General features: G+C 49.3%; 1 non-coding gene across 1 annotated transcript; it reads left to right on the plus strand.

Annotated features, from left to right (window-relative positions):
- Positions 1–17870: 17870 nt before the first annotated feature.
- Positions 17871–17995, plus strand: LOC122695937. Its single transcript, XR_006341665.1, has one exon. It is a non-coding gene; the product is annotated as a small nucleolar RNA SNORA11 (small nucleolar RNA).
- Positions 17996–18211: the final 216 nt, after the last annotated feature.

Genomic DNA, 18211 nt, shown 5'->3' on the forward strand with positions numbered 1-18211 from the left:
TGTTTATTTTACTCTTTCCAACTATAAAATAATACAGGCTCTTTGTGGGGAAAAAAATGCAGAAAATATAGAAAGATGGAAAGAAGAAAAATATCACATTGTCCCAATCCTCAAAGAAGCCTATGTGAGCATTTGAATGTGTTTCCTTCCAGACTCCTATCTTAGCATAATTTTAAAAAGCAGAGACATATTCATGCTCTATGAATTGTTTTGGAATTACTCTCCAGGGAAAAGAGAAACATGTTTAGTCTAGGAGTAAAAAACTTTTTCACATTATAATATTTTCCTCTTATTACAAGAAACTCTATAAAAACCATCTTAATGGCATTCATACTGTTTTATCAAGTAAACTTGCCATAACTTACATAACAGATCTCCTACTAGATACAAAAAGGTCTTCGATCTAAGTCCTCATCTCTGATTGGACCTGGGGGCTTGTAATACCATTTAGCCACCAAAGATGATATAACTGGTGCATTTGGAGGGGTCAGCACCATTTTGTTACCAGTATGTTTTTGTATTTATTTGAAAAATTATTTATTTTTGGCTGCACTGGGTCTTATGGGAAAGTGAAAGTTGCTCAGTCGTGCAACCCTGTGGACTGTACAGTCCATGAAATTCTCCAGGCCAGAATACTGGAGTGGGTAGCTTTTCCCTTCTCCAAGGAATCTTCCTAACCCAGGGATCAAACCCAGGTCTCCTGCATTTGCAGAGAGATTCTTTACCAGCTGAGCCACCAGAGGTCTTAATTGCTTTGCCTGGGTTTTTCTCTAGCTGTGGCCAGTGGGGGCTACTCTTCATCATGGTGCACGGGCTTCTCATTGCGGTGGCTTCTCTTGTTGCAGATCATGGACTCTGGGCACATGGGCTCGGGAGCTGTGGCTTGTAGGCTCTAGAACACAGCCCCAGCAGTTACAGTGTATGAGCTTAGTTGCTCCTCGGCATGTGGGATCTTCCCAGACCAGGGATCAAACCCGTGTCCCCTGCATTGGCAGGTGGATTTCTTTTTTTTTTTTTTGGCAGGTGGATTTTTATCCACTGTGCCAGCAGCGAAGTCCTGGTGTTTTAGAAAAAGCATCTTCTTTGCTTTCTTCCACCTGTTAAAAGATGGGAGCTTACCCCTGAAGAACAGATTTCAGTGGCTGCTGCATTTACTGAAGGAAAATCTTATTTCCATGAGTCTTCATTGTTACAGCAGGTGAAGCCTTGGGCAGCCTCAGTTTTCCTGCTGCCTCTTGGTGATCTGACTTCCTTCTCCAGCCCTGCATGGAGGAGATGCTGCCTGACCTCAGGGCTGACGTGCCCTTAGAAAGCCCACTGGATGCTGCAGTTGTCAGCAGAGTGATGCCCTGGGGACCAGTATGGAGCCCTACAACCCGCTGCTCCTGACCCCCACCATCTCAGCCGAGATGGAGCAAACGACTCCCCGGAACCCCATCAATGACTAGCCCAGGCTCCTCCATCCAGAGACCCATGTCAGAAGAATCAGCACACTTCCTCTAGCCACCGGGCATAGCTGGGCCTTTGTGTGTTGGGGTCAATCCTGGCTCCTAATTGGCAGTGTAAACAATGGGCCTCTGTGTCTGTTCCCAGAAGACAGCGGCATTCTGGGGAAATGACACGCGTTTCAATGTACAAAAAAAAAAAAAAAAGGAGCAGAGCTTTACGTCCCAGCAAAAAAATTCTTTGGAGACTCCTGTACTTACCACTAAAAGACCTTATTATATGTCGGCCAAATGGCTGCAGCAGCAAGCTCTTTGGGAATTGCGGGTGTGGGGCCAAACGTGCAGTGATGGGCAGCTGGCAAGACTGTACTGGACACTGGAAGAGTCTTACCTGCCACGGAGAACCTCTACCCTGGGTCCAACTCAAGTCAAAGACGATAGTCATCAGAGAGAGGGAGGAAGACAGACAGAGAGAGCCAGAGGGAGGGAGCTTCTTCCCCACAAATGGTCCAGAGGACTTGGGAGGCATGATGTGTGGGCTCCCACCCCACGGGGTCCTTGAAAGAGGAAATATGAAGGCACCCGTGGCCAGGTCATTGGCATAGGTAGCAGCAGCTTCCCCAGCTGTTTGCAGCAGAAACGTGGAGGCGGGATTCTCTGGGTGCAGCCTGGGGCTCAGCAGCCCTTGTCCCTTTGTGTCCTAACTCTGACAGGTGGTGAGGTTGGGAGAGGGGAGGACGGCAGATCCAGTAGCCATGCCTTGTGCATTGCTGTATCAGTGAGTGTTCTGAGAGGCAGAGAATCAGTGGGAGAAACGGGGTAGGGGGAAGGGAAAGAGATTTATTTTAAGGATCCAAGTCTTAGTTGTGGCACGCAGGATCCTTTTTTTTTTAAAAATTGAAGCATGCAGGATCTCATTCCCTGACCCCTGACCAGGGATCGAACCTGGGCTGCCTGCATTGGGAGCACAGCATCTCAGCCACTGGAAGGAAAGTTCCTAGTAAGGAATTTGTAACTGAGCAAAGCCCCATGGCCGTCCCAGAACAAGACTCCTTCTCCCCGAGTTGTGTCCTCTGCCTGCCTTTTGCCTGTAGAAAAACTTTAGTCAAAGAATAAATCTAATCAGAGCAGGAAATGCAGAGAGAAAGGAAAACAGTCAAGCAAGACAAAATTATAATAATTTAGACGTTAAACAAAGTCAAGGACTTTTAGTTCCTCCTCTAGGGCTATAGATAATATTCTGAACCTCGTCCTTGAGGCTGTTTTGCAGATACTGAAACCCCCACCAGGTGGAAGAAGTCAACTGTACTTGGCCCACAAGCACGGAGACCCCAGAAAGGCTGGAACCTGAAGGTTGATGACATTGACTCCTGATGACCTCACCACCAGCCAATCGGAAGAATATCCACAAGCTGATCACACAACCCATGACCCCTTTCTCTCACCCTGAAAGCCTTTGGGGAGTTGGGTCTCTTAAGCATTAGCTGCTCTGGACTCCTTGCTTGGCACCCTGAGATAAATGCTGCACTCTTCCTTCACCACAACCTGGTGTCAATGGATTGGCTTTCCGATGCCCTGGGTGAGAACTCCCAATGTTGGTTCGGTAACGGACCAGGTGACTGGGGTGGGGGTTGCTGGCAAATTTGAAATCTGCAGCAGGCTGGAGAGTTAGGTGGGCTTCCCTTGTGGCTCAGCTGGTAAAGAATCTGGTAAAGCTGGTAAAGGCTGGAGAGTTAAGTAAGGGATGATGTTCCCATTTCATCTGAAAGCAGTCTGGAGGCAGAACTTCTCCCTCATGGGAACCTGAGTCTTTTTCTTTTTTACTCTGAAGTCCCTCAGCTGATTAGAGGAGGGTCATCTCCTTTACTCAAAGCCTCCTGGTTTAAATGTTAATCACATCGAAAAAAATCTGAAAAATACCTTCAGAGCAACATCTCGACTGGCGTTTGACCCAACCATGGGGCATCTTAGTGTAATCCAGACAAGTTGATGTGTAAAATTAACCAGCACAGTGGCCCTGGTGCCTGAGGAGGTAGGTGGGCACTTGATATTTTCAGACTGCACGGACCACTGACTAAGATCACCCTCCCCTTGGCCTTGCTCTCCTCCCCGGCATCTACTCCCGCCTCATGATTATGTTTTCCGTAGTTATTTGCTGGGGCCTGTCCTGAATTTGTGTCTGTCCTGTCCTCAGTGCCCAGCAGAATGTCTGACACATAACAGAGAAGTGAAAGTCAAAGTGTTAGTTGTTTGGTCATATGCAACTCTTCGTGACCCCATGAACTGTAGCCCAGCAGACTCCTCTGTCCCTGGGATTCTCCAGATGAGAATAATGGAGTGGGTAGCCATTCTCTTCTTCAGGGGATCTGCCCAATCAAGGGATCGAACCCACATCTCCAGCATTGCAGGCAGATTCTTTACCATTTGAGCCACCAGGGAAGCCCTCCCTCAATAAATCTTTGTGGAATGAATGAATTTGAAGGGTAGAGATGCCCACCAGCAAATCATTAAACCAAGGATGAGGTCCTTACATGTGTAGGGTCCTGCCGTCTTATGTTACTTGAACATTACCTTGCTCCAGATGGTCCTTGTTGGATGATAGATTTTTTTCCTCCCCCCATGGAGGCTGTGAGATTCTGGAGGTTTGGGGCCGTTCCAGTTAATCTTGATTTCCCAGTGCCTGGCACAATGCCTGGCACAGACCAGGGAGCTCAGTAAAATGCTGAATGATTGAATGGATCCATCAACAACTTCATTATTAATTCCTCGCAACCTTTTGTATACTGACAGTCTCCGAATTGCCATTTCAATCTTTGCTTCTCATCCCCGCACACCACCCCCACCCCCTGCAACAAGGAGTCAATGTAATTTGACTCTCAGAGCCATTCTGGTGATTTTCTGGGCACCTGGCCACTTTATAGTTGGACCTAAGGCCCATTTCTGCCAGTTGTGAGCACCCTCCTGCATCCCGGGGTTGGACAGACTTTTCACGGAGTCTGTCCCTCCTTAATCAAGTGGAGGGAACTCTCGTGATTTGGAGGGATTTATAGATACCTACCCACCATTCACAGACCTTTATAGCAATACAGATCCATTAGACAATCATTCAGAGAGAGATTAAAATAATGAAGGTGAGAATAAAGTGAAGAGACTGTCCTGTTGGAACTCCATTAATCATCATTTGTGGCTTAAATAAGAAAGAGTTATCATCCCAGCCCATTAAAGAAAGTTGTCAATTAGGCACCATGTTAGACCTTGGAAAATTGTTCCCTGAAGAGAATTTTAGGAGGGCAGCCATGTCCCTGTGATAAATTTATCACCAGAGAGCCAAGTATGGTTCCTTGGACAAAGATGGGCGTATTCAAAATACCAGACAAAAGATATTCTCCTCAACACAGTTCTAAAGAGAATCTGGAGAAGGTCAACAGAGGAGTAGGTAGCTATTCCCTTCTGCAGGGGATTTTCCTGACCCAGGGACAGCACCTGGGTCGCCTTCGTTGTAGGTGGATTCTTTCCTGTCTGATTCACCAGGGAAGCCCTAGGCAGAGGGGGAGTCTTAGGAAATCTAGGATCCCCTGAAATGGTTTCCTGAGGTCAGAGGATCACTCACTTTTTAAAGAATGACCTCATACCTAATTTGAAATTTAAAAAATGCTTCAAGTTGTATTTTTATAACAGCATATATTTAAAAAGCAATCCATTAAAAAATATATCAGTTTATATCAGTTACTATTTTGCAGCTGTTAAATGTTTACAAAAGCTGTGGGTTGAGTGAGAAAAGTGAAATGTTAGTGGAAAAAAGGAAGACATCAAATATATAGATAATATGGAACTTCCTTGGTGGTCCAATGGTTAAGACTCTGTGGTTCCAATGCAGGGGGCAAGGGTTCAGTCTCTGGTCAGGGAACTAGGATCCCACATGCCAAGTGGTATGGTCATAAAAAACACAATATCTAGATATCTAGGTATCTGGATATCTAGATAGATAGATAATATGACCACAGCTACATAAAATTGCCTGCATATAGGGAAAAAACTGAAAGGAAAAGCCCCCAAAATGCTAATAATTGTTGTCTTTGGGTGGTGAGATTATTAATAACTTTTACTTTTTAAAAATAATTTCATATATTCTCAAAATGTTCTATTTTGGGCAAGTGTGAATCTGTGCAGTCCCTGCCAGCAGCAGTAGGCATTGGGGATTTTGAGGTTCAGCTCTGCTTTCCTTGTAGTGATAATAGTCACTCCAGTTTTTATTTAAGGACCCACCCCCTACTTTTAATGACTAACAATGAGTAGTTATTATTATTATAGGATTCTAGAGAATCTCTGGAGTCTACCCATACATCTCATCCTCCCAGTTATTGGACTGGTAGTGAGCTGGATCTCTGATCAAGTAAAGCCCATCAAGCCCAAACAAGGCTATTCCATTATTTTTATTCAAACTACTCAGAAACCAGAGTCGTTCCCCTTTGAATGTGAAGCTGAGACCATATGAGGGGAGAGTCCATCCAGGAACCAAGCCAAGGGAGTTAAGGGCAGAGATGGGCAGTGACAAGTCTTGATAACATTGTGTGAGCTCCAGGATCAAGTGCATCTAAAGCCAGCACTGTCTTCAGTCTCGGGAGTCAACACATTTTCTTGTGCTTAATCCCACTGGACTGGTTTTCTGAAATCTGCAGCTAAAGGACCGCTTTTCTCATACACTGTCTTTGAAGAGCCTCCTATCTGAACAGTCATCACAGATAGATGACTACAGGTGAACCTGGGCTCTGGTGGGTTCCCAGTAGGAACAGGTACCTGAGCTGAGTTTTGCAGGAATCTTCTGAGTTAAAGCTTGGAAGCTGTGAGCATCCCCAGAGTACATGGTGTGAGGCAGGAAGCAGCACAGGTATGGGGGGCTGACCCCATGCGGCAGGGCTTGAATCCCTGATGTGTTCCTTGATACCCATGCCCAATGACTCCAGAAGCCTGGATGAGAGACTGCAGGTGCGAATACAAGCCAGGAAGCTCTGAAGGCTGCATGGGGGCCTTCAGGAGCGCAGCATCTCCTAGGACACAGCATCTCCTCTTCTAGAGTGGAAAAATTTATGCTCTGTCAGAAGGGAATTCTGCCTGATGGAAGGTTGCATTTTACTGTTGTTTGGTCCTGGACTGCCAGATCAAGCTTCAGAGAGGGAACGATGGGGATAAAAAAAAACAAACCTGGCACTAAAGTGCCTGGGGAGGAAATTTTGCAGTATAGGGGTGGTTTTGGATTCACGAGAATATACATACCGCATTATCAGAGTGGAGCAGGGGAGGGGAGTCTGACGGTGAGGAGCTGGAGTATATTTTTCTTCTGCTTCTGGCAAAAAAAAAGTGTTTGCAATAGAAACGCCATTCAATAAGTAAACAAGTAAATAATGAATAAACCATCAAACCCTGCTTTGGGTTTCCACTGACAATCAGAAAGAGAAGCAAGTTCAAGCAGATTATCAAAAATGATGGTTAAGAAGGGAGGTACCAAGCGAAAGAGGAAGATGTTGTCAGAGGGCATGAAGGCCAGTCTAGAAGCATCCCTGGGTAAATACTGAGCGGAAGGGGGATGGCTGGTTTGATGCAGACAGATCAGAAGGGAGGACTTTAGATTGAATAATGCCCTGGAAGATCTAGGGATTACAGGCTCGGAGGTGATTTCCTGAGGGACGGTGCTCAAGTGCCTCATTTTATTGAAAATTGGACCGTGTGAAACAGGGTCAAATTAAGGGACCTTTCTCAGCAGTTACCTGAGCGGCCTCTTCTCTCTAATTACCAGGATTGCACTGGTAAAACCACCCCCATTGTTCGGCCTGGCTTCTGAAGACGCTTGAATGCAAAGCACCATGTTTATCTGATATTCTCTGAAGTAGTTAATCTACCAGAGTAATGAAATGGTGGTTTATTAGGTTAATTGCTGCAGCAAACAAAACCAAACTAAAACCAAACCAAAGGGGAAAAAAAAAAAAACCCCACAAGAAACAAAAAACGAGGAAGCCTCCCAAACTGCTGGAAACATACACTTTGAAAATAGCAGACTTCCCTGGCAGTACAGTGGTTAAGACTTCACCTTCCAGTGCAGAGGGTGGGAGTTTGATTCGTAGTCTGGGAGCTAGGATCCCACATGCCTCCTGGCCAAAAACCCAAAACATAAAACTGAAGTAATATTGTAACAAAGTCAATAAAGACTTTTAAAAGTGTATCAGCTTAAGAAAAGAAAAATAAATACGTAAGATTGTGCAAATAAAATTTAATTGTGGAACCCTAATTTTTTCTTCCCCATGAATCAGTGTGATGACTAGATTACACAGAGCCTTCTGACAGCAAACAGGAAAAGTCCCCTGTATTTTTGAGCTGCTCTAGAAGTATAGACTGCCCGGGGTGATGTCCATCTTTCCAGCCTCAGGATTAACCTGGAACCACAGTCCCCTCTTCCCTCCTCTTCTAATTCACCATGATTGTAAAATGTACCATCCGCTGACAAGTTCCTCTTGACACTGATCATAAGATGTACCTGTCCTTTGAGAACATTATAAAGTGAAAAACATGTTTATTTTCAAACGGAGAAAATGCAGTCTTAAAAGGTATGATTAGTTTTCTTTGTCTATTTTTGTCCGTTTCTGCCTCTCTTCTTCACCGTTTCTGTCCTCTCCCTCCTCCATCCCTTTCTCCCTGGTTTCAGCTTGGACACTTACACCAAGGAGGGATGGGTAGGAAAGGCTGGCCCACACACTTTCAGTGAAACAACCCGTTTGCCTGGAGACCTGTTCAGCACTGATGACCTCTTCTGGGAAGACAACCTTCCCAGCAGAAAAACAGAACTTTGCTATCTGGTTTATCCGCCCAACCCCCACCCCAAATCCCTCCGCCCCTTGGCCTTGTGTAACTGATTTCCCTTCTCTGAGTCTCCTGTTAGAACAGTGGAAATAAGATCCTGTTTCAGAAAAAGAGACACAGAAGTACAGAACAGACTTTTGAACTCTGTGGGAGAAGGTGAGGGTGAGATGTTTAGAAAGAACAATATGTATATTATCTATAGTGAAACAGATCACCAGCCCAGGTGGGATGCATGAGACAAGTGCTCGGGCCTGGTGCACTGGGAAGACCCAGAGGAATCGGGTGGAGAGGGAGGTGGCAGGGGGGATCGGGATGGGGAATACATGTAACTCCATGGCTGATTCATGTCAATGTATGACAAAACCCACTGAAATGTTGTGAAGTAATTAGCCTCCAACTAATAAAAAAAATAAAAAAAAAAGATCCTGTTTCAAAGGTTATTGAGACCCGTGAGTATGAGAGGATGCATTTAGAACTTCACAGAAAGCTTCGGACATATGATAGCTGTTCAATAAACATCCAGAGGGACTTCCCCGGTGGTCCAGTGGTTAAGAATCCACCTTCCAATGCAGGGGACGACGGTTCGATCCCTGGTTGGGAAACTATTTGAGATCCCGCATGTTGCAGGGCAACTAAGCCCATGCGCCACAGCTACTGAGCCGGCGCCTCAATGAGAGAGAAGCCGGAGCGCCACGACGAAAGATTCTGCGCGCTGCAAGTAAGACCTGACGCAGCCAAAGAAATAAATAGATGTTAAAAACATTCAGCTCCTTTCCTTCTCATGAAACTCTTTAGGTAACTTGGAAGATTTCCTTGCTGGCTTGACATGCAAATAGACTCTTTAAATGGAAATAGATTGGATTTCTTGGCCATCATCTCTCAAGGTCGTGGAGACCCAAGTCCTGTTCTCCGAATATCAGAAAAGCTTTTGGAGCTTGGAAAACTGGGAGGAAATCATGAGAAAGGGAATAGACTAGAGATGCCAAAAAAACCCAAAAAAGGCAACCATAAGGGAAGTATGAAAGGAAGGATGCTGTGACATATCAAAGCCCAGGTAAGAACTCTCTCATGGATGTTTGCTCTGGGTTGTGAGAAAGGAAGAGCAACGCTTCGCTGGTGGTCCAGTGGCTAAGACTCTGAGCTCCCAATGCAGGGGGGCCCAGGTTCAATCCCACATGCCATGACTAAGAGTTTGCTTGCTGCAACTAAGATTGAAGATCCTGAGTGCTGAAACTAAGACCTGGTAGAGCCAAATAAATACTTTTTTTTTTTTTTTTCCAGAAAAGCAAGACCAGGGAGATTTTCGCATGCAACACTGCCTGATGCCAGCCAGCTTGCTGAAGCTGGTTTCACTGAGAGCATAAAGGTGGCCTAGCGTGGTGGTTTTCAAACTGTGAGAGGAGGTCCACTCGGGGGTGAAATACAGCTTGTGGGCTGTGAAAAATACAAATAGTATAAAATAGAAAAAATTACCTTAGAAATAGAAAAACTGAAGAGAAGAGAAAAATATCAGTGTGGGAGGCCTCTATGAGGGCTAGACCTTTGTGACATGATGCATTTGTCTTGGTTATTTATATACTTGTCTCTGTGTGTGTGTTCTGGAGAGCCCCAGGCAGAAAGGTGTTGCCCAGGAAGGAGTTTTGGAAGTGGTGGAGGAGCAGAGGGGAGAAGGAGGGGGGAGGAGGAGGGGGAGGGCAGTGCTGGGAGTTGATCTGGAAGTTAGGAGTCACCTGGGTGGCTCCCCTGACCACACTAAAATGACCAGCCTGCCTGGAGAATGACACTCCCTCTAGGCACTAGGTCTGCAAGTGCCTTTGGGTCCAGTTCTCAGGGGTCTTAGGTCTCTGCTGGACTCAGGTTGCGTAGCTACCTTGCAACCTTCACCACCACACTGGTGATCCCAGAGCCCTGATGGGACCTCATTGAGTGTGTGAGTGTGTGTGTGTGTGTGTGTGTGTGTGTGTGTGTCCACACACATGCCCAAAGGAAGTCTTTGCCAGGGGAACTGGGTTCCTGTCTCCAATAGCATATCTGGGAGCATCTCCATCACCAGCCTCCCCCAAGATCTGGGGAGCCGCACCCATATTCCTCCTGATTGCTACTCTTTTTTACTGACTCTGCTCTGATGAGGGGGCTGGAGACAGAGGATAGCCAGAGAAGAGGGAAAATTCAACTGTGCTGGTGGGATGTGGGTGTGTGGGGTGGGCAGGCAGGAGGTGGGGGCTATGGCGGCCTGATTGGAGGTGGGCACCTGGCTATCAGTTCTGAGAACCCCAGCTCCATCCAGCAGCAGAGCTGTTGACTGTGTGATGAATAAGGGGGTAGGTTCTTCTGGAAAAGGGTGGGGTTGCAGTGGTTCAGCCCCATAGGGGCAATTCTGTGAGAGCAGTTCATGATGGCCCAGAGATGCCTGAAAAGCCCCCTCCCTGTCACCCCTCCCCCTGCTGCCTGGATCCAGGCAAGCCATGGGCACTGCTTCCCCCAGTGTTTTGGGTCCAGACCTGAAGGAGGCGGGAAAAGGTGTTTGGCCAAGGGGACCTTTCTAAGGCTCACGAAGCACCTCTGCCTGCCTAGTCACAGCCTGACCCCGCCTAATTCCTGAGCCCGGAAACAGGGAAGCCATTTGTCCAGGTGGAAAAGTGTCCAGGGAGAAAGGGGGAGTCTGACCTCAAAAGGGAACATCTGTCCCCCGACTTATTTCCTGGAACAGGAATGGTTTGGAGCAGCGTGTCTCCTTGGATCCGCCCCCTGCACTGCGTTGATCAGAGGGCCTCAATGCCCGTCCACCAGGGTCTCCCTGCTGGTGACCCAAGTGCCACGGCCACTGAGGAAGGCTTCCGTGGCTGCAGGCGTGGAGACCCGATACCCATTCAGGCCAGGCTCATTGAGAGTGTGTGTGTGTGTGTGTCCACACACATGCCCAAAGGAAGTCTTTGCCAGGCAAAAGCAAACAGGAAGAACACTTCTGTGTGTTCTATTCTCCAATGACCTTTTAAATATGTGACAAACAGTTAAAACAAAAGGCCATTTAGCTTTTATGCCTGCGATTCGTGGTGTCTATTCCACTTAATTACAGTGATTTAAAAATATCTGCATTTAATAAAAAAAACCTCCTTTCCCCCTCTTCTCTGTTCACCACCGCCGCCCCCCCCCCCCATCCCAATCTTTCTTCAGGCCACTGGGCTAACGCAGTAATTATCATCTCCACCAAACCAGGCCACAGCATCAAACGAGCACAAAGAGACTTCTGGAGGCTCCGAGCACAGAGACTTGGGAGGAAGGGAGCCAGTGGCCGAAGTAACAGGGAGGTGGGGGAGGAGGGGCAGAGGAGGGAGGGGGCTTGGGCAGGTCACTTAACCCAGCTGGGAGATGGTGCTGGCAGCGTCTTACTGGAGAGGCCCCTGAATTCAAACCCTGCCTGGCTCCCCTCCCACCATATCCAGCCTCCTTGTAGGTCAGGATGCTTGAGAGAGAATGGTCCTGCCTCTGTACCTCTTTAAACTTGGAGCTGAAAATAAGCTTTAGCTTTCAGAGGTGCTTTTTCCCAAAGCTGGGAGCGAGGCAGGATCAGAGAATGAGTTCTCAGTGGGATGCAGGCTGCCCTGCTGGGCCTCGCTGCCACCCGCAGGGACCAGGCTCAGATAAAACCCCAGGGGTCAGACCTCTGGCTGGGGGTTGAGGGGGAGAAGAGGCGACCCCACCAGACTCGCTGAGTGGAGGCTCACCAGCCTTAGCACATTTCACACCCGCTGCAGGAGGGGGTGTGCCTGCCAGCCTGCACCCCCCCGGGGAGGAGAGGTGGAAGGAGACTCAGGAAAGCCAACCTCTGGGGGCGCAGTGCTCCCTCCAGGAGGAAGAAGACCTTTCTGCTGTTCCTTGAATGCAAATTTCTATCCCACCCCACTCCCTGTTCCTACTGCCCTCCCCGCACCCTGCTATTTTTTCTTCATCATTGCTACCAAAGCATCATGTTTATTTCCTGGAAGAGGCCTGTGACTGCTGCTGTAGGTCACCGTCTACGGACGGCTCGATCGGTGCTGGCAGAGAGTGGGGGAACATGGCCATTGCGTGGTCGGGGCACCTGGCCTGCGTGCCAGCTCTGGGACCTCCCGCCCCACGGCGGTGCGTGACACGGGGGACAAGTGCAGTGGTCTCGCTTCATTTCAAACTCTTTGGCCCCCCTCCACCTTGGTCCTCCTCCACCGCCCCATCCCAGCCTCCTGCCAGCCCCTTCCGAGCCCCTTTCATTCTGAGCTGAGGGCTTCCCGCCACATCCTTCAGCCTTTCCTGGAAGGTGCCACGAACCTCTCTCTCTCTCTTTTTTTTTTTTTCATGAACCTCCCTCTTGAATTCACGCCAACCTGGATCTCCCTCTAGGACCCGTGTACCCCCATCCCATCTGGACCTCTGTCCCGCCCCACATCCACATCTGCCTGGAAAGAGATTTCCGGATAGCGCCCTCCCATGGATACTTCTAGGCTGCCAGCTGCCCCAGGTCCTAGCCCTTCTTCCACTGAAGTCACTCCGCCATCGCCATCATCTGCTGACCCTGCTTCCCTTCTCTTTCCATTGTGGCAGTGCCCTGACTGTGTCTCCAACCTCACGCTCCTTGTGCGACACTTGTGCCAATGCCCTGACCTCCCCCCTCCCTGCTTCCCCCACTGTTCCCCCCATTCTCTGCTCTGGCCACAGCACAGCTGGGCTTCTGTCCCCAAGAACTGCTCCCCTCCCCTTTTCTGCCCCCTCCCTGATTCCTCAACTGTCCCTGACATGGTCAGCCATTCCTGGGCCTCCCCAGCTTTCCAGTCGGCCTGGACCTTACTCCTGAGGCTTAAGACTCATCAGCACAGCCTTTCCTCGCCCAACAGACAGTGGCTCACCTGCCCTGCCGTGTCCCAAACTCCCGCCAATGGAGTCATCAATTTTCCCAGGCAGCAAGGTGCAGTTCAAGTCAATGGGCCTTACCAGCTGAAAGACCTTTGGCGTGTCCCTGGCTTCTTGAGCCTCAGCATCCTCACCTGTAAAGTAGAGGCAATGAGCACTGTCTCATGAGCTGGTGAAGGCCTGCCTGCTGCCTGCAGAATGGCTAGTGCAGGGGCCAGGGCAGGGGATAATGCTCAGGGAACAACTGTACCTTGTCTTCTTTTATGGCACCAACTCACAACTTTGCATTACAGGTACTGGTGGTAATGTTTGTCTTCGCCTCCAGGTTTCCAGTCCCCGAAGAGAAGGGACCAGGTCTCTTGTCATCCTTGTAGTGTTAGGAACTTTTGATGGAGTGCTGTTTAGTTGCTAAGTTGTGTCCAACTCTTTTGCGACCCCATGGACTGTAGCCCACCAGGCTCCTCTGTCCACGGGATTTCCCAGGCAAGAATACTACAGTGGGTTGCCATTTGCTCCTCCAGGGGATCTTCCTGACCCAGGGAACGAACCTGCATCTTCTGCATTGGCAGGAGGATTTTTAACTGCTGAGTCACCAGGGAAGCCACTTCGTGTGTTGTCGGTATTTAACATGTGACATTGAATTGCGGTGATTCAAATCTGGAAGTGAAAGTCACTCAGTCGTGTCCGACTCTTTGCAACCCCATGGACTGTCCATGGAATTCTTTATGCCAGAATACTGGAGTGGGTAGCCTTTCCCTTCTCCAGGGGATCTTCCCAACCCAGGGATCGAACCCAGGTCTCCCACATTGCAGGTGGATTCTTTACCAGCTGAGCCACAAGGGAAGCCCTAACCAAATTTTGGTGGCAAGGAGTCTGTGGGTTGAGTTGACCTCAGAGTGTTCTGATGGGGACCTCAAGTGGGAACTGACAAATGTACCCAGCCTCTTACCGCCAGGAGCAGGAAGGGCTGCACTGATGAGGCAGCCAGGGCAATGCTGGCTATCAGCCAAGACTTGTCTCCTAGAAGGGCAGTGTGAAACCTCAGACCTTTCTTTTGGCATGTGGACTCACAGCTAATTGACAAGTGCATGTCCTATGTGTAGCTGCTAAGATTTTCCATGACGTCAGCAGGACCCAACAATATCCTGGGTTGTTCCAGAGCTTCGGGGCATTGGCTCCTGAGGACCAGTCATTGGCAGTGGAGAGCTGACGGATCAGTGTGAAGGCTCCTGCTCTTGGCAACCTAGGACCTAATGAGAATCGGCATTGTTCAGTGCTGAGCACTGGGGCACTTAATAAATGTTTCTTTATGAAAGAATGAATGCATGAGTGAGTGAACAAATGAATGAAAGGACAAAGTAGGACCATGGTTATAGTGCGTGGGTTCTCAGTAGCTTTAGTCATGTCCGACTCTTTGCCACCCCATGGACTGGAACCCACCAGGCTCCTCTGTCCATGGGATTCTCCAGGCACGAATACCCGGAGTGGGTTGCCATGTCCTCCTGCAGGGGAGTCTTCCTGACCTGGGGATAGAACCCTCTTCTTTTGAGTCTCCTGCATTGGTAGGCAGGCTCTTTACCACTAGCGTCACCTGGGATGCCCCTAAAGGTTGTAGGATCAATCCCTAACTGTGCCAAAGAGCTTTAGACCTTTCTAGAGTTTAGTCTGTGCTATGTGGTCCTCTGAAGGCCTTTCACCAGCTGCTTATTAATTCATTCATATATTTATTGAGCCCCCACCATGGACCAGGCTCTGAGATGGAGTGGGCTTCAGCAGCCCAGCTCATCACCTCTGCAGGAGATTGTCTCCAGCATTGGAAACATGGATGGAGCAACATCCCTGGCGGTGAGGACTGCCCATTTTCCTTCTTCCTAAAGCACTACTGCCTGGCATTCACTCCCAGAGAACATTTTGAGAGCAGTGTGATGTTCTCAAGTTTTGCTCTTAGGACGAGGAGCCCCAAGTAGGGCAGGGTGGGGTGAGTTGGATTGGAGTTCTGGCAATTTCAAAATCTCCAGGACTGATTGATCCATCCATCCCTTCGTAAACCATTTCTGAAAGAGACTGTGGGGTCCGAGCATTACGCCATTCTTGCTGGAACACGACCGGCCCCACGCTTCCTCCGCTCGATGCCAGGCCTGCCAGGTGAATCCCAGATATTGTCGGGCTCTGCTGACGTCATGGAAAATCTTCGCAGCTCGTGCGCAGGCGCACACTCGTCAATTAGGCGGAGAGCTGACTGCCAAGAGAGGGAGGCTTGCGGTTTTCAATTGTCCTTCCAGGAGACAAAGCGCCCTCTCCCCTGGCCTCTGCGGAGGATTCTTCCACAAATGGTGCTGGGTTACCCAAGTTCCAGGCTATGCAAGGCGCCCCCGCCCCTGTTCCGATGTGGGGAGATGAAAGTCTGGGAGCTGCTTCTATTTGTTCCGGCACCTGTGCCGGTGCGGCTACCTGGGCGGAAGGGAGGCTTGGGGATGCTGTCGCCCAGGTTTGCTCACTCGTCGGGAATAGAAATGACAAATGGCTCCCGCTGGGAACCCCGCCTGCCTTCCTGCAAGATCGTTTATCTCAGCAGCGGGTGATTTGCATACCGACCGGGTGGGAACCCGCCTCTCTGAGCACCGCCCTCCCCTGCGCTCCCCTCCCGTCTCCTCCCCCTCTCCTCACTCACTCCAGCCCCGCTCTGGACGGGGCTGCCTGCCCCACGGCCAACTTGAAAGTGTCAAAGTGTTAGTTGCTCAGTCGTGTCCCACTCTTTGCGACCCCGTGGTCTGTCCATGGGATTCTCCAGGCAAGAACCCTGGAGTGGGTTGCCTTTCCTTTTTCGAGGGGATCTTCCTGACCCAGGGACTGAACCGAGGTCTCCTGCATTGCAGGCAGATTCTTTACCATCTGAGCTACCAGTGGGACCCTGAAAACCCTTGAACGCCTTTCAAAAGGCTCCTGTGAAAACAGTTTCTAAGGGGGCTTGGGGGCTTGGGACACACCATTTGGAGGTTCTGATAGATTCAGCCAGGAGGAGGAAAGGGGGAGAGGATGACTCACTGCCTGCCCAGGCACCAGGTGCCCTTCTTGGCCCAGACTCGCTCACCAGCATATCCCCTGAGAGCAGATGGTCCAGAGAAGCAGGATCTGAATTCAGATGTATTACAGGTCACAGGGAGGCTGAGGGAGTCAGGGAGGCAAGCACGGGTCGTGGTGACCAGTGACGAGCCTGACCCTGGAGGCTGTGAGCAGGTGGACGGTGGCCAGAGGTGCTATGCGGGGAGGCTTGCCCAGTCTGTGAACCAGACCCTCCTTCCCCTTCCTGCTGCTTCTCTGCTTCCTGGTAACCTCATCCTTCCACCTGCCTGGCACCGCCACAAGCTCAGAAACGTCCATATCCCCCCACTGCGCAGGGCCAGTCACTCCGGGGTGGCACCTGCCCATGGAGACAGTCACTGGCCAGTTTCCAGCCTCTCGGGTGAGTTCCTGATTGAGGGTGTCCTTCCTGGGTAAGACCAGGGTAGAAGGGTTCTGAGGGTGGGGGAGGCTGGGCAGGCTCAGTGGGGCTGGGGTGTCCCTGGGGAGTATGTTCCCGATTCAGGGCCAAGGCTGCATCAGAGACCCACTTGGGCTCTGTGTAGCTGTGTCTAGGCCCTTCCTGCAAATCCCTTGCCAGTAGCCCCAGGGGAAGGGTTCTACCTGATAACTAAATGAGGGTCTGGGGGCCTTTTGTGGACGTCCCTTCTACTCAAGGTCTCTGCTCCTGGGATCTCAGCTCTGCGCTGTGTGGCAGGATGTTGCCTCAGGGTGCCCCTCAGCCCCCTGTCCCAGAGTGGGGGTATGGGGTGATAGAGGAAACTTTCCTGGACTGTGAGGAGTCCTGCGAGATCCAGGATCAGGGGCATACAGTTCCACGTGTGGCAAGAGGGCATAACAATGACCACACTGGCAAAAGTGGCTCTGCTTTTTGTCTTGTCTTGTTGTGTTTTGCTTGGCTTCCCTGTGCAGCACGCATAATTCCCTGCCCAGGGATGGAACCTGTGGCCCCTGCAGTGTGAGCTCAGAGTCTTAACCTCTGGACCACCAGGAAAGCCCGCTCTGCTTTTTATTAACATCATGAGCCTGTGATTCCCAAAAATGTCCCTGAAAAAATTTTTGTGGGTCTGAAGTTCTAAACAATGGCTGTTACTGTTGGGTTTTAATAATATATCTGTAAGCTTCAAATTAGCACTTTTTTATGACTTAACCTTTGATAAACATCCCATTCTTTGTGGGAGTACATGGGGAAAAGCCCAGTGGTGTTGTTGGTTTCCACTGCTCATGTTCATTTGTGGAGTAAGTTCATGGGGGTTTGGGGGGTCACTGGCGATCACTTTGGGGCAGTTTGTGTGTCCCACCCCCGCGGAATTGCATTTTCCTGTGTTTAAACAGATTAGAAATAAACAATGACAGCACAGGGATTACAAGGATGAAGAAACAGAACTTGACTTCCTTCAGCTCAGACATTGTGTGACTCCACGTCAGTGTTTAAAATTTAAAACAGGGAAACAGTGTGAACTGCGACAAGAAGTATTTATTTATGAGTGCCGACTTTAGTTCACACACGAACTGTTTTACTGAATTTGCATAATCTTTTTATGATGAGCATTTCTTTTTCTTTCAAAATGATTTCTTAAAATCACACATCAAAAAAATGAATGGTTTGGGGTGTGCTCAGAGTCGGGGGCCTGGGCTTGTCTCTGTGCAACACACCCAACAGGAACTTGGGTTCTTTGTGAAGAGGGGTGCAAAACTTGTGTGGCCTTGCTATGAACAAATACCCAACACACGTCCCCCACCCCTCCACGAGGCTGCTGGGCAGGGCCAGTGGGACATGGCTCAGTATTGGAAGAAAAGCTACCAGATATAGCGGGGGAGCTTCCCAACTAGACCCTGTCAGGTCTACGTGTGGGTGGGCCATGAGTGGTCTTAGAAAGGCTTTAAACCTCTCTTTTTAAGGAGAAAGAAAAAAAAAAGGTTCCAACTATGTGCCATTCTAGAAAAGG

This window comes from Cervus elaphus, chromosome 5 (genome assembly GCF_910594005.1).
Source record: "Cervus elaphus chromosome 5, mCerEla1.1, whole genome shotgun sequence".
NCBI classification, from domain to species: domain Eukaryota; kingdom Metazoa; phylum Chordata; class Mammalia; order Artiodactyla; family Cervidae; genus Cervus; species Cervus elaphus.